The 12,240-nt window shown below is 38.5% G+C and overlaps 1 protein-coding gene across 2 annotated transcripts in view; it reads left to right on the forward strand.

Moving 5' to 3' along the window:
• Positions 1-12,240, forward strand: part of PDE1A (phosphodiesterase 1A) — a 219,209-nt gene that overhangs the window by 1,015 nt on the left and 205,954 nt on the right. The gene's annotated exons all lie outside the window — the stretch shown is intronic.

The raw sequence follows: 12,240 nt of genomic DNA on the forward strand, positions 1-12,240 counted from the left end.
ACATGAGCAGGCAGTGTGCACTTGCAGCCCAGAAAGCAGCATTGCCAGCAGATCAAGAGATCTTTGCTCTAGTGAGACCTCACCTGAAGTACTGTGTACAGGTCTGGAGCCCTCAATATAGGAAGGACATGGACCTGATGGGTAGGGTCCAGAGGAGGACTGTGAAAATGACTGGGGGTTGGAGCACCTCTACTATGAGGACAGGCTTGGGGAGTTGGGGTTGTTCAACCTGGAGAAGAGGATATTCCAGGGAGACCTAATAGCAGCCTTCCAATACCTGAAGGGGGCTTACAGGAACGATGGAGAGAGAGAGTGTTTGCAAAGGCCTGCAGTGACAGGATGAGGGGCAATGGCTTCAAACTAGAGAGGGATAGATTTAGATTGGATATCAGGAAGAAGCTCTCTACTATGAGGGTGGTGGAACACTAGAACAGATTTCCCAGGGAGGTGGTTGAGGCCGCTTCCCTGGAGATATTCAAAGTGAGGCTTGGTGAGGCCCTGGGCAGCCTGGTCTAGTTGAGTATGTCCCTGCTGACTGCAGGGGCATTGGACTAGATGACCTTTGGAGGTCCCTTCCCGCCTCAACTGTTCTATGAAGTGGAAGTGATAGGGTTGAGGAGGAAAACACTCCAGTCTGTGCCCTGAGCTCAGAACACAGTCAAAGATGCCTACTAGGTTTTTGCAGATAAAGGACAGCGAAGGGTCTCTTTTCTCAGAGTTGTGTTCCTGCAGCTTACTAAGGCTGGTGGTAGACAGAAGCTTACAAGAGTGGCTGGAGGGACTGTGCTGGCCCCATAATAGTTGGTCACTTGCCTTTCCTGAAATACATCCACAGTGGTGTAAATGCTGAAAACTAAGAGGCCAATGACACTGCTGGGGGCTTCCAGCTGAGCACAGCTCTTCCTGCTGGGTGGAGGACAGTGAAGCAAGTCATACACAACTTAGTTCAGCTTGCTGCATCCCTGGTGCAGGGTATTGGGTTGCTTGCCTCGCTGTGGTCAAGCAAAGTGATTGGAAGTGGTAAGGCATTTGGGGGGAATGGGGTGGACTGCCTTTAAATGTTCAAGAACTGTTGAGCTTGATACCGGTTCTAATATTTGTGGAGGAAAACACACACTTGGTTTTATGAGTAGGACCTGGAAAGCAGATTCTTAAATACATACACATTGCAAGAAGTCTTTGCAAGAATTTTCTGTTTCAAAGATAATTCTGAATTACATTGCAATGCCTATCATACAGAATTTCTTGCACTTTGCCCTCCATACACCTTCTCTGCTTGAAACTGTGTCAAGTAGTCTTAAAATTCACTCTCTGAACTTTGACTTATGTAGACAAAATACTTCATTTGATATTAAGCTGACATAGAAACAAACATCTAAGGATTGTTGTTGAAGGTGAGTTGATACATACATTTTGTTTGCTTCTCAGTCTTAGCTATATCAAACATTTCAATTGTGAAATATTTTTGGGAAAAACTGTCAACAAAGACAAAAACATAGTCCTGTAGAGGGTACCTAAAAAATTAGTTTATAATTTTCATGTTACTACAAACTTACAAAAGTCAAAACATCTGTGAAGCTAACAGTAAAAAAACCTATCTGCTGAAACTTTTTCTTCCTGATGGTTCCTTTGTTTTTAATTTTGAATTTTCAGACTTTAAGTGAGACTTATAGAAGGAGTTTTTATTGCAACATTTATCTCTTAATATATGCTGTCCAAGGACTTGGGATCTTTCAGTTGGTGTGGAGATATTCTCTTGCAATTATTAAAGGCTCATTTAGCACTTGATGATACATACAGTCTCTCAGGACTCCACAACTCTGGGCAACCTATTCCAATGTTCTGTCACCCTTACAGTAAAGAAGTTTTTTCTCATATTGTGGTGGAGCTTCCTGTGTTCTAGTTGGTATCCATTCCTCTTGTCCTAAAACAGGACACCACTGAAAAGAGATTAGCACCTTTTTGGCACCCCACCTGCAGATATTTATAAACATTAATAAGATCTGTCTTTTTTTTTCAGGCTCTAGGTCTTTCAGCCTTTCCTCATAAGACATAGCCCTCTGTTGGACACTCTAGTATATCCATATCCCTCTTTAACTAGGGAGCCCAGAACTGGACACAATACTCCAGATTGTCTCTGGTCTCACCAGGCAAGAGTAGAGGGGGAGGAGAGCCTCTCTTGACCTGCTGGCTACACTCTTAATGCACCCCAGGATACCATTGGCCTTCTTTGCCACAGGGGCACATTGCTGTCCCATGGAGCAGCTTTACAGCAGGTCAATCTCTAATCTGTACTAGTGCATGGTGTTGTTCCTCCCCAGGTGCAGGACTCTACACTTTTTTTTTTGTTGAACTTCATTAGGTTCCCCTTTGCCCAGCTATCCAGTCTATACAGGTCTTGCTGAATGGCCACACAGCCTTCTGGTTTATCAGCCAATCCTCCCAGTTTGGTATCATAGGCAAACCTGCTGAGGATATGCTCTAGCCTCTCATCCAGGTTATTGATGAAGATATTGAATAAGACTGGACCCAATACTGGCCCCTGGGGAAGACACACGTCTCCAACTGGGCTCTGCACTGTTGATCACAACCCTCTGAGCTATGTTGTTTAGGCAGTTCACAATCCATTTCACCTTCCAGTCTTCTAACCCAGACTTCCTGAGCTTGCCTGCAGGGATGTTATGGGAAACAGTGTCAAACTTGGGGGCAGCATGGATTTTTCCCTCGTGTCTGTCTTTCGTGACATGAATTCTAAGCAATTTTTTTAAACCTTCAGTATTATCTCTCAAATATTTCACACTTTTCAGTAGTTGTATCATACTAGCCTAGTAGCATCCATACCTATAACTTGTTTGGAGTTGTTTTTAAGGTCTTCATAAAATAAATTCCCTTTTTTTTTTCTCCTTTATTTTTTTTTCCCCCTCCCCTCCTATGTTTTGTGTAGGGAAAATCTTAAATATTGGCTTTTAAATTAGGACTCTTTAAAATAAAGAAACCCAGTAGAATTATGAAAAAAATATTAGTATTATCGTGAAGAAGAAATAGTAAAGAGGTGGACAACTAGATTTTTCACATGTATTTGAGAATTGAAACTAGATTGATTAAATAAAAATCCACATACAATATCAACTTATTTCTGGTTAATATAATGCATATATAAAAATATTTTGTAATTTAAATTCAGAAAGCCAGTCAGAGTGCCATCAGATATAATTTTTTTAGAATATTTAAAATGTTTAATTAAACATAAAGCCATGTAAAACATCTGCTTCTGTTTAAACAGTCAAGACGTTACAGAGCCATTTCTTGTAATTTATAACATCCATGCATTTTTGATTACTTTAAAATTAGCATTAAGCTTTGCTAAGGACTCCCCCCCCCCCCACCCCGGTGAAATGCACATTAATTGTCAATGAAGAGCATTTACAGGATTTTAAAGTAGAAATTCTGCTAATTTTAGCACATTTTGAACTTTATCAATTTTTGTCATTTAAGATTTTGTTCTTACTAGCAAGTTAAAGAAGAATAAAAAGCTAAAGTAGACTGCAGCAGTTTCAAGGTTTCTGTATGATGCATGGTGGGTAATTTAGGAGGAACAGGGATTTTTTGTTTTCCTTTTCTATTCATCAGCTGGGCCTTTTTCTGCAAGCTGTTTCATTGATGTGTAGTAGCTGAAAGTACTGCAAGATGCATCCCTCTCAGGCCATGGCATTTGCAAACTAATTCATGTTGCAGGCTGCTAAAGAGTCGGTGTGAACTCACGTTAGGTGGAGCTGGCAGAAATGTGACCAGAAAAAATATGTCTCTTCAGTTGTTCTCACAGGCAGAATTCCTGGGGAACCCTTACACAAATGAAAGCCACCTGCCAAATCCAAATGAAACCCTTAACATTCAAGGGAGCCCACCAGGAATTCCATAGCTGTGTTAGCAGACTTCCAAAATCTTCTGTAAATTGAGTGTGCTCTGATAAACAGGCAGAGCTTTATTTGGCTGTAACTTTCAAACGTATTTGGAGATTCTCTGATGCAATTGAAAAGCTATTTTCAAGGTGATTGTCAGAAGACAGTTTCTGACAGTTTAGGAGATAAAATGACAGATAAGGACAGATAAAATGACAGATAAGGAGATAAAATGAGGTATAACTGCGGGGGCAGACATTTCCTGTATCATATACTTCACAGTTTGAGTTTCTTTACAGATCTTGAGTGCAAAAGATGTACTTTCTGTCTGACTTGGTCTGCCAGATGTTGATGGATAGTTTGAATTTCTGATTATGGTGTTATAAAGTGTTTTCCCCCCTGTGTGTTACAGCAATTTGCACCTCATTTTGTTTCTGAATGGCCTCCTAGAAATCTTTATATATGTTTTGATGCACACTTTAATATATCCAGACATTGCTACAAGCATGTGAAGTGTTAACATTGTTGCTTATGTAAGTCTAAATAGGATGCTTTATAGAAATAAGTTTTGAGTTACAATCTTTTATAGTGGACTCTAGTCCATAAAAGGTTTAAAATATTCACAGATTTCCCTTACCTTGTAGTGGTTTAACAGTTCTTCCTAATTCAGTAATAGTTTAAGGGCAAGTGTGACTAATTTGTGTACAATGCATCCATAAATTTTGTTACAGAAGAACCCCACATCTCCTGAAGTGAGACTTTATGTAGGGTGGGACATGCAAGCTGCCACAGTGTAGCAAGTGTCCCGAGTATTTCAACATTTGATGTTTTAAATATTGATGAGTCAGTTCCCAATGTCCTTGGAGGAGTTTTTATTAAAGATAGCAGAAGAATAACAGCAGCAGTATTGTTCTTCAGAAAGTCTAAAACCGAAGCAGAAACTTTAAAACACGTTGATGGAATGTGTCACTCTAGAGAGAATAGCAGTGGCCATGATCTGTAACAAAAATGTACCAAAAATAATTAAGAAAGGAAGCAGATCTTAATATTCACTGTATTTATTTGATACGCAAGGTGGGCTTCCTTCTCATTTGTCATTTAAACTTCCCTTTGGGAGCGTCAGATTTTTATCATCCTACTCTAATCCTCCTGACTTAGTACCACTTTGCATGGTGCACTGGCTCCTTTTCAGCAAGTCTGAGCTGTCTTGCACTGGAAACAAAGCATTCTTAATGCAGCAGTAAGATTTCCCATCTTCATAAAGTTTGGGCTATGGATGTGGCCCATGAACAGCAAGTCAGATTATTTGACTTTAAGCTAATGATAGAATTTAGACAAATGAGATGAGGCCGTATTTGTCCTGCTTCCTTCCTTCACTGCACAGCTTTGTCATGCTTCAGCGTTAGGTCTGCTAGTCTGTGTGTATGTGCAACTGAATGATTTGCTATAGGCTGAAGCCCAGGTTTTCTGCCCCCATTCAAGGTAGTGTGCCTAGGTGGTGTGCTCTTCAGAGAGTGCGGTCATTCTTTGTAGCCTCTTTAGTCCGAAGTTAGCTACTTGAACTAGAAAAACTTCTACTCGCAGGAAGTACAGACAAAAGTTAAAAGAGAGAAAGAAGAGTCAATAATTAAGCAAATTGGGTTGGAGGAGATAGTTGGACATATTTAGGCTAGAGGATATCAAATCATGCTTGTCAAAGGCAGTGAAAGTGACTGCTGGGCTCATATTTGGTTAGTTATTTAAAGATTAGTGGCTTAGGCTGTGATCTTTTATTCTCAGCAATGAATGTTTATTCACAAAAATAGTTCCTTTGACATCGTGAACATTATTCTCGTAAAAGGCTCATCAGAGGAAGTGATTTGTGATGGAGCTGTATGGTGCTATTTATTCAGGATACTTCCCCTTGTCAGTGTACAAGCCTGCCTCAATGGCATTCTATTTGTCTTTGTGCTTCAATATTTCCTCATGGTTGTTGCATTTCTTCTAAACTTAATGATAACAATTGGTGTTTAGTGAAAACTATATGTCCTCATCAGCTTGTTTGCAGACTAGAAACCCAACTGTTCTTTGTCACTGAGATTTAAAGTCATCCTCCTTTTGGGAAGACAAGTTGTTCCTTTATTTATTATTTTACTACAGAAGGATGGAACTGGTATTTGACTGCTGTAGTCCTGGTTAGCCAGGACTGCTTATATATGATGGAAAGTGGCTTCTGCCAGCAACCTCAGCAGGGAGTTGGTGGAATGTTCTGGAATAACTGGAATTCCAAATTACAAATGCCTGTGTGCTGTATTAACATGACTTCTACCTATATTGTAGCTGTCTTAACATACAGTGGGGGTTTTGTGTTAGATATCATGATTGGTTTGATTTCTGAAGATGGCATTGTGAGGAACAAGTGTGCTTGGTATGCCATCGTTGTCTGACTGTACAGGGTGCTGCAGTGTTTAAGATAGTACAGAGAATTTGAAACATTTATTTGCATTGTCTATTTATTTACTTTGTATTTGTAATTGCTGATGAAAAGAAAATGTTGAAAAAGCCTGACAGATAAGCCCAGTGTATTCTTTTAAATGTCTTATGATTGACATATCCTTAATGAGCCTGAGGAATGATAACCAACTAAATTCAGCTTATTAATTTAAAACTGATGTTAATGGCATTATTTTTATCTGTATTCCTTTAAAATTGTTCCCTGTGCTCCTCTTAAAATTCATGATCCACAAATAGATTCCTAATTTGTGCTCTGAATCATCATATGGTTCTAACGTCTATGCTGAAATTGTAATAAAGTGAAAATTTCTAATAAACACTTGCTTTTTAAAGCACCTCTCAATTCAGTCACTTTGCACTTGAGACTCTTAGAATAAACATATATGCTAAAGTTGAAATACTGCGTGCTTTAAGTGCCTGGTCTGGTTGCTGTGTTGGATCATGAACAATAGAACTGCTTTCCCTGTGGTGTGAATTCATATAGTGCCAGTTTTTTTGAACTCACTGGGAATTGTTACACTGTCATCCTCACTGCTCTGGAAATCTCAGTTTCTTTACCAAGTGATATTTAAACTAATAATAAAAAAGCTTATGTTTGATTTTTAGCTCTGTCCTCTGTTTAAGGTGAAAGGTTCTAATAATATGCAATTTCTTATAAGCAAATTAGAAGGACATTAGTAGGGCTATTATTGGTTTTCAAAGTAAGAGGAAACAATTTGAGCATGAGGCCTCAGTTCCGTAGGCACTTTGCATTCTTATGCTTATGTGTATTGTGGGTTTTTAAAAAAAGAGACCCGTCACTGCAGTGAAGTGCTTTATTTATACTTAAAAAAACAACCAAACTAAGAGATGTTTGTGTGTGTTTGCAGAACTTCAGTCTGTACAATCAAGGTTTAACAGATTTAACAGCTGTAGAAATGCTGTAGCATATTAAGATGATCCAAGATTTATCAGGATATGGTGGAAGCCAAAGTCACTGTGATTCATTTTTGTTATGTAAACTAGCATTCATACATAAATTGCAAATCAACATGCTTCAGCCCTGACTGCCTTTGATATTTATTGTAAATATGTAAACAATTTCAAACTGCTTGGCATTTGTTAAAAAATGCAATATTTACTGAGAGCTTTGTAGTTGCTTTTAGAGTAAACAATTTTAATACCAATATTCAATCACTGATGTAGCTGAAGCTGAGCTGCATGGCTGTGCTGGGAGATTGCAGGTGTGGGCAGCCATGGGTGTGCACTCTACTGGCTCAGTTCTGCCCTGGAACAAGAGAACATCTGGAATATCTTTCTGGAAGCACAGCTGAGATGTGTCTGGATCTCTATTTTAGTGCAGAAAGGTATTGCCAATGTGCATGGCCTTTCAGTGGGACCTGGGCCTGCAGGTTGGGAGCCTGGGTTCCACCTAGGATCACCACACTGGGACCTGCTTCCTTGCTACAGCCTGAGCTTGTCCCTGGTGAAGTCAAGAATAGCTGACTGCCAGCCCATGTCTGAAATGGACTGCAGCACAGAGGAGCTGTGCTTATCCAATTACACTGATCTCAGCAGTGGGATAAATTAGCAGTAGTAGTATTCCAAGGTTCACTGGATCTGAAGGTAGCAGGCTCAGCTGAAAGGAATATTTTGCACTGTTGTCTCCTAGGAAGGGACAAAACGTGGTGCTTATTTCAGTTAGGATGCAGCAGTTTAATGTTCAGATCCCTGTGCTTTGACATCTTCCCATCTGTCTTACAAATCAGAGCTCCCAGAAGTGTGCTGCTTTTGATTTTGGGCTGGGAATGTCAGATGCATAGCCTTGGCTCAGCCACAGGCCAAACAGTCAAGTGACCTAGCAGCGCTGAGAGCTTGAAGCTACAAAGTTGCCCTGGTGAAGGTAGGATAGTGAGTTGACTGCTGTGGCTGTGGATTTACTAAGGAAAACAGTAGGCAAGTAGTTTAGAGTAACTACTCAATTTATTCATGTTTGAACATATTTGTTGTAGGATGTTGTTATAAAAGTATTTTAATCACAGACTAAATGCTACTATGCTTTCTGGTGGTGTCTTGTAGGGTTCAATATATTCCAGTTTTGCGATGAACATTGACTGATACACGTCTGAATAAAATACGTAGCTACCAAAAAGGGTTCTCCCTGGACACAATTCCTTTGATAGTGATTCATATGTTCAATTATTTCTCAAAAATTTATCTTCCAAGCATGCTAACCCCCTCCCCACCCCCAACAACATCTTGTACCCATCTTGTGAGGAGCTGTAGTACCTGTGATAGAAGAAAGGAAGCCAATATGAATCGAAGGCAGAAGGTCCTGAAGTGGTTTGTATTTGAAAACTTGTGTGGTGTTGCATGCAGTGTTTGACAATCATTTTCCAACCCATCATAACAGATGCTACTTGTTTTATCAGTATGTAAAACTAGAAGGAAGTTGTAATTGCAGTAGCTTTTAAGCCTGTAGTCCTATTAACTGACTGAACTTTGCCATCTATTTATCAAAAGCCTAAGGGACTGCATGATGCCATCCAGCATATTCTTCTTTTAAGCAGTGCCCCTATTTTAAAAGAAATTATATAGACAGTTTTTGTGCTCAACCTAAGAATTTAAGGAAGACTGAGATAGGGCATACGTTTTCCTGGCCAGACTCTGCAGAGGGTGACTATATCAGCCCTAGTAATGCACTTGATACGTTGCAAAGGGAAAGTGTAAGTTAATTGATAATCTGCAGTGAGAAAGATAAATAATCTGAAAACTATTCTTAACTGTTCTGAAGAAAATTTAAAAGCCATCTTAATCTAGTGATATGATAGTTTAGTTTCTTTTGGTGTTTCTGTTTCAGTACAGTATAAGATTTAGGTCTAGTACTGTAGAGTAAAACAAGAGTGTGAATCCTGGTATTAGGAAGTAAGTGAATCATTTGTTGTATCTCTTGTCAGCGACAGATACTAATCCATGTATTTATTTTTGGAAATTATATATTTGCATCTGTATTAGTTACATAATTGTAGTAGTCAGATTTCTGCAGAAGTAATGATCTCTTAATTCTAGAAGAGGCTGTCACATCTACAATATACTGTATTTTCCTAAATGGGTTGTATGTTTTCTTTCCAAGTGAGTAGGAAATAAGAGGACATAGAAAACACAAGGCTGTGAAGGTACTAGATTTGCACTGTGATTTTATTGTTCGTGGGTTTTTTGGTTTTGGTTTTTTTTTTTTTTCTAGTTGTTTGTTTCTGTTTTACTAGTTTATAGAAAATGAAATGAAGCAGTGTCTTCTTTCAAAATTGTTGTATTTCTGGTCCCTAAGGTTCGTCACTGCAGCTTAGGTGAAGAAAGAAGTACTGTTTATTTACATGGTGCTGCTTGTGGAATTGTGACTATATTGTGACATCCACAACATGAGTTGCCTTTGCGTATGGAAGCAAAACTAACAATGCTGGTGGTCTTCCTGGTTCAGAATACTCCCCTAGCTATTCTGCCTCAACTCTGCTTCCCTGACATATTTGGTGGGGGAAAGGAGACATAGCTTAGACGTAGCTCACCATATCCCTCCACAGCTGCTGTCTTCCAGGTGGAAAACAAAAATATATGCTCCATATGTATGGCTTTTATTACAATTTTTGCTACCTGATGGCAAAATTTGTCTGCTTAAACTTTTTATACCTTTTTGTTATTGCCATGAACTGAAGTCTGCCTGCATGTTCTTGTGTTTGTGACAGTGGGAAAGCATCCACAGACCTGAGTTAAACAAGGTCATACTTCAGGTTGCTGTGAGATCTGCTTGAATTATTGAAACAACTTTAAGAGATGTTCAAGGGGAAAAGGATGTTTTTTGTGTATACATAATGCGGTTGTTTAGAGATGAATGCAGAAAGAAGATTCTATTTCTAAACTTAGCCATCAGGCTTTTGAAGTATCTCAAAATTTATTTGTACCTTGTGATAGGTATATGGAAGGGCAAGAATTTAGTTGATCTGTACAAATGCATAAACCAATCTAGCTGGGAATATGAAGGAGTTTTTTTTGCTAGTGGTATCTCAGAACTCTTATTTTTTTGGAAGGGAACTAAGTAGGTTGTTGGCACATATAAATGACCTATGCAATCTTTTGTTAAGTCAACTTTTATGTCACAGATAAGACTCTAGAGGGAGCCCATCTCACAGTTTTCTGCGTTGAGAGAAACGGCTTGACAAAGAGAGTAAACCTATTTCTTTAAATGAATAATTTAAAGTGAATTCTCTTCTGGCTCTGAAATACAAAAGAAAATATCACAGTACTGTAGGACATTTGATTTCAAGCATCTTTAGAAATGCCTCAATTCGTGAAGTCAATTCTACCTTACCATTATCTGTGTTTTTTCAATACTATAATAGAAGAATCTTCAATCTTGTGCTTACATAACAAAAGACAATTTATGACCCTTCTATTTTGAAGAGCTTTCAAGATTCTGAGAATGCAGTAACACAGAAGAAAGATTTGAGTATGTGCATTTTGAGGCATTCTACTTGTGCAGGCTGTGTGGAAACGTGATTTTTGAGGATAGGGAATACAGGATTTTACGTTTTTGTTTGTTTTGAAAGCCTGTATATTCCATATGTCAGTGGGCACGTAAAATATGGGCCGTGCAGTAAGAACTTTTTTAACCATGATTTCAAACTAGCTAGCTGTGTCAGTTGGCACTGAACAGTAGATGTTATATAATGCTACAGCAGCTAATGGTTTATTGCTATAGTGATTATTTAATTTTTGTCCTTTACCTGTTGACTGCAAATTTTTCTTCACTAAAGAGGCTTTAGAATTTAGCAAGGCTTTTGCCCAAGAGAGGTTGTTTAAAGCTGCTCCTGCACAACATCGTTTCCATCCTCTGTGATTTGGTTTCAGCTCATGATACTTGCAGGCGATAATGTCCACCCAGTCTCCTTCCATTAGTCAGGATGCACACTCAAACCCATAACATGGGGAGCATTCCCAGTTTCAGTCTGGATGCAGCTGGACAGATACAAATTGAGAGTGAAAGATCAGAGTTAAAAGCAGACTTTATCTTCAACTCCCAGCCTTTTATTCATTGTGCTGAATAACTTCATTTCAAAGAACTAGGGGATGGAATGTTTTAAAAATTTGTATTAATAGAGAATAGTGGGGATAAAAATATTATTTTTATACTAAAATTTAGTGTTTGTTGCTTCTGAATGACATGAAGTATGTCATGTTGCAAGGGCTTTGGTACTGAAGACAATCAGTATTGTAATTGTGCTTTTAGTTGCTTGGTTTATAAATGATGGAGTTAAATTCATCAAAATGTGTTTACAAAGACAGTATTTAGTATTAACTACTTTGTACTTGCATTCAAATCACTCTGTCATGCTTCTAGGTAACAGCAAACATTCTTTTTTTTTGACAATTTACATTAGCAGAAGATTATATAAGTGCATACTGTGACTTATTCTCAGGGTAACTTGTACCAACATTGTATTTACAATTCAAATAGGAAGAGAGATGTATTTAATTCAACAGGACAAACTCCATCCATCTATTACACTGTGCTCTTTGAATGCTCTGTAAACTTAGAATATTCAGAAACTACTAACCTAAACATCTTTCCTTGGTGTATATCCCATTTGCCACCATGCACTAGTGGTTTAGTTCAGATTGTTTGGTCCAGACTACTGTGGTTTAGTTGAAGGTGCCTTCTAATCACAAAGAGCTTGACTGACATAGCTTTAACTTCAGTAAGAGTAATAGGAAATTACTCCTAACAGGAAGAAATCACAGCCACTTGTGAATATTTTTTAAGTTAGATGCTGTTATGGCTGTTTGTCTATATGTTCTAATGTACGAAAGTACATTA

Source organism: Melanerpes formicivorus, unplaced genomic scaffold (genome assembly GCF_026170545.1).
Source record: "Melanerpes formicivorus ecotype bairdi unplaced genomic scaffold, bMelFor1.0.p_v2 SCAF_5, whole genome shotgun sequence".
Classification (NCBI taxonomy): Eukaryota; Metazoa; Chordata; class Aves; order Piciformes; family Picidae; genus Melanerpes; species Melanerpes formicivorus.